This window comes from Anolis carolinensis, unplaced genomic scaffold (assembly GCF_035594765.1).
Source record: "Anolis carolinensis isolate JA03-04 unplaced genomic scaffold, rAnoCar3.1.pri scaffold_11, whole genome shotgun sequence".
Classification (NCBI taxonomy): Eukaryota; Metazoa; Chordata; class Lepidosauria; order Squamata; family Dactyloidae; genus Anolis; species Anolis carolinensis.
Genome location: NW_026943822.1, coordinates 24,229,469 through 24,234,207, shown reverse-complemented (window position 1 = coordinate 24,234,207; position 4,739 = coordinate 24,229,469). Strand labels below are relative to the sequence as shown.

The following is a 4,739-nucleotide window of genomic DNA, read 5'->3' as shown; positions in this document are numbered from 1 at the left end:
TGGCAAAACAAACCAGCCCCTATGAAAGCCTCCCGCCGTACAGTGAGTGAACTGAACTGAACTGGAAACGCCAACAGGGATGGGCTAATGAAACCGAGAAACCCAGAAAAGCGGCTCCAAGGGCATTGTGTCCCCATGTTAAAGCCAATCCTTTCATCTCGGCTACAAATAAAATAAAGTAGTTGTGTTCTGCTATACCAGTCAGCAGCAGAAAACTGGAGACAATGGGCCATTCAGTCTGTTGCTGTCAGCAGTGGCATTGCTAAAGTGAAAGCCTGAGAGGGTTCCTGTACCTTTAATGACTGTTTCGACGAGAGAATTTCCACAGTGTTGCTGGCCACCTCATTGCGTGACAGGCAATGCCTTTTACACAACCATTAAAGGGTCTTTTTTTATCTGGAAACCCATGCATTCTTGTAGTAACGGTGAGGCCGCGGACCATACCCTGTTTCCCCTAAAATAAGACATCCCCAGAAAATAAGACCTAGTAGAGGTTTTGCTGAATTGCTAAATATAAAGCCTCCCCCAAAAGTAAGACCTAGCAAAGTTTTTGTTTGGAAGCATGCCCAACGAACAGAACACCAGAGCAGGCAGGATTGGTAAATGTACATAATATAGATTGTTATACATGGAAATAATAGTAGTAACAAGAAATTCTTGATAGGATTCACAGTTTATCTGGTTATGCTGGTTTGTGATGACAACTACTGTACAGTATATAATAAATGTTCTTTTTTTTTTGTTCAACAATAAAAGTGAATTCTTCTTCATGGAAAACTAAGACGTCCCCTGAAAATAAGACCTAGCACATCTTTGGGAGCAAAAATGAATATAAGACACTGTCTTATTTTCGGGGAAACACAGTAGTTCTTGGGGACCACCGGTGGTCCACGGATCACAGATTGGGAACCATGGTTCTACAAAGTATGGCTTTCTCTGCCAAAGTGTGCCAAAGTGCAACTCCCCCGACTCCATAGCTTTGAACCATGGCAGTGAAAACGGTAGGTGGTTTGAATCCGGGGAGGGGAGTGAGCTCCCACTATTAGCCTCAGCTTCTGCCAACCTAGCAGTTTGAAAACATGCCAATGTGAGTAGATCAATAGGTACTGCTTTTGCGGGAAGATAATGGTGCTCCATGTGGCCACATGACCTTGGAGGTGTCTACGGACAACACCGGCTCTTTGGCTTAGAAATGGAGATGAGCACCAACCTTTAAAGTCGGACACGACTGGACTTAATGTCAGGGGAAAACCTTTACCTATTTCCTTACAGTCAAGGAAAACTCCTAATTTCATTCAGGTAGCTAAATGGAAGCACAAATGGAAAGCAATTAAGAACTCTCTGCAACCATTCCTTTGTTCTGACCCTCAGATTCGGATACGACTGGACTTAATGTCAGGGGAAACCTTTAATAAAAGGTAAAGGTTTCCCCTGACGTTAAATCCAGTCATGTCTGACTCTGGGGAAACCTTTACCTTTACCTAAATAATAAAAACAAGCAATGTACAACTATTGTAGATACTGGGTGCAGGGGTGTGGCCCATGCGTGTCTTCATGTGCTTTCGGTTTGCTTGGAAGTTGTAGGGCAGGGCCAAGTGCCGAAGGACGGGCCATCAGAGAAGGAAAGGCAGTGTTCACGGGAGTCCCAGAGCCAAGCTAATTGTTTGTGGGTGCGGTTCAAGAAAGGAGCATGGGAGGAAACGGAGGCATTGTGTGTGGCACATGGAAAGGCGCACGGCTTGCTTTGGGTGTCCATGGGAAAGCGGCACGCAGCAGTGCACACCTGCAACCCCGAGATCTTTGAAGATGCTTTAAGAAAAGAAACATCACTGAGTTGGGTGGAATGAACTACACCAGGCATGGGCGAAACTTGGGCCGTCCAGGTGTTTTGAACTGCAACTCCCACCATTCCTAACAGCCTCAGGCCCTTTCCTTTTGCCCCTCAGCCGCTTAAGCGGCTGAGGGGCAAAAGGAAGGGGCCTGAGGCTGTTAGGAATGGTGGGAGTTGGAGTCCAAAACACCTGGAGGGCCTGTACCTCTTTAGTGTGGGAGGAGTTGTAGTCATGTCATTGTACTGAGCATGTTCAGACACAAGACTCCATTTTGTTAGCAGTTTGAATCAGACCTCAGTGGAGCGGCTGAGGGGCAAAAGGAAGGGGCCTGAGGCTGTTCGGAATGGTGGGAGTTGGAGTCCAAAACACCTGGAGGGCCTGTACCTCTTTAGTGTGGGAGGAGTTGTAGTCATGTCATTGTACTGAGCATGTTCAGACACAAGACTCCATTTTGTTAGCAGTTTGAATCAGACCTCGGTGGAGCGGCTGAGGGGCAAAAGGAAGGGGCCTGAGGCTGTTCGGAATGGTGGGAGTTGGAGTCCAAAACACCTGCAGGACTGATACTCACACTGCGTCACACAGGAGAGAGAAAGAGGGATTTAAAGTTAAAGCCGTGCCAAACTGCATCCATTTGACAATGTTGCTGCCCCTTCCACCTCCAGTACTTTGTCGAAGCAGAGCACATGGTGTCCTCAATGCCTGTTAAACATTTACTGGCATGAAATGCCAGCCTAATTGCACGATTCAGCTATTTACGGAGGAGGGAAGGTGGGTGCTTATGCATTCAGGAAGGCCGGCAACCCACGTCAAAGTGATTCAGAGGCTCAAACGGGTTTTGGTCAAACAGGAATGGGTGTTGATACGTATTCTGGGTAGCCTTTTCTCCAGGTGATCTAAACCAGGATACATTTTACTTTTGGTGCATTCGTGACCAATCTAGAACTCCGAAACAACCCTTTGGGGCTCTGTTAAGCTCATCGCAATGCTGTTCATGTTACTTCTTCTCTCTTGGTTTAATATTCCTCCTGGCTTCCCACTCCCAACGGTTGAAAACTCTATCTGCCACCAACTATGTGCAAACCCATTTCATTCTCAGCCCCAAGGGAGTCTGGAACAGGAGCCAAGCAAATTGATCCAGCAGGTTTATACGTTTCAATTATTGGATCAGACTTTTATCCAACTTGGACCTGGATTTGTCAATCTGGCTCCTGCCACCTGGCGTGTACAGGAAATCCCACGTCTGTACATGACAGCTGCAATACGTCTTTGTAGTATTTGTGGGGGGTTTTGTGTATTATTGGGAATGTTTTGTATTTCATTACTTTTCCCCCTTCCCCATTCCTTTATCATCGTCAAATCCCTTGGATAAGAGTCAGATAGGCATATTTCTGCGTTTGATTGTAGTTGTGAAGTGAATCTCCAGGCTGCTTCCTAGGAGCCCCTTGGTCATGCAGCAGGTTAAACCGCTGAGCTGTTGAACTTGCTGACCGAAAGGTTGGCGGTTCGAATCCGGAGAGCGGAGTGAGCTCCTGCTGCTAGCCCCAGCTTCTGCCAACCTAGCAGTTCGAAAACATGCAAATGTGAGTAGATCAATAGGTACCTCTCCGACGGGAAGGTAACGGCTCTCCATGCAGTCATGCCGGCCACATGACCTTGGAGACGTCTACGGACAATGGCAGTTCTTCGGCATAATAATAATAATAATAATAATAATAATAATAATAATAATAATAATAATAATAATAATATGAAATCCACCATATCTGTCTTGTTTGCTGTGTCATAATAAAATAATAATAATAATAATAATAATAATAATAATAATAATAATAATAATAATAATAATAACATACATCACACAGTGCTAAATGTTTGGGAAGTGTTTGACTTGTGATTTTGTGATACGAAATCCAGCATGTCTGTCTTGTTTTGCTGTGTCATACAATGTTGTTGTGTCAATAATAATAATAATAATAATAACTTTATTTTTATATCCCGCCTCCATCTCCCTGGAGGGACTCAGGGCAGCTCACGTGGGGACAAGCCCGACCAACACAGTTAAAATATACCATAAAATTCATAAAAACAACATCATAGTGAACAAAATGAACAATACACAAAATAACACCATCGAGCCGAACACTGGCCTGAATAAAACAATTTCTTAGAAATGGAGATGAGCATCAACCCCCAGAGTCGGACACGACTGGACTTAATGTCTGGGGAAACCTTTATCTTTCCGCTTCCTGCGTCTCTATTAAGAAGTTGTGTTTGCAATATAATAATAATAATAATAATAATAATAATAATAATAATACAGTCCTAGACACTTGGGAAGTGTTTGACTTGTGATTTTGTGATACGAAATCCAGCATGTCTATCTTGTTTGCTGTGTCATAATAAAATAATAATAATAAGTTTATTTGTATCCCGCCTCCATCTGCCCCGAAGGGAACTCGGGGCGGCTCACAGAAATATCAGATACAAAACAATAACAATGTACAATACATCAACAAACAATGACATGCACCAGTAGTAGCATTTACACTTAACTAGGAAAAAAACTTATTAAAAACAGTGAGGCTGTAATAGTAGATCAGCAAATGAATATGAACAAAGCAGTTGAGAAAGGGAAACAATGAAGTCAAAGGGCAGATGTAGCCAGGTAAAGATTCCACACTCCCGTTGGGCCATTAAATTGAATTATTAGGCTGAACCCATGCCTTTCAGCTGTTCAAGATGGCAAAAGTTATTAACAAAGAAGAACAACCGAGCAAGGAGAAGCTGCTGCAGTTTGCTTTTGCCTGAGCCAACTGGGAAGGACTCCTTCCTCTCCTTTCCCTTCTGTGAGTTAATACTCAGTTTCCAATTCCAGTCCAATTTGTTGCAAGCAAAGTAAGCTGAAGA

At 43.7% G+C, this 4,739-nt stretch overlaps 1 protein-coding gene across 1 annotated transcript in view; it reads left to right on the top strand.

Annotated features, from left to right (window-relative positions):
- Window positions 1–4,739, top strand: part of otud7a (OTU deubiquitinase 7A) — a 114,757-nt gene that overhangs the window by 92,608 nt on the left and 17,410 nt on the right. The gene's annotated exons all lie outside the window — the stretch shown is intronic.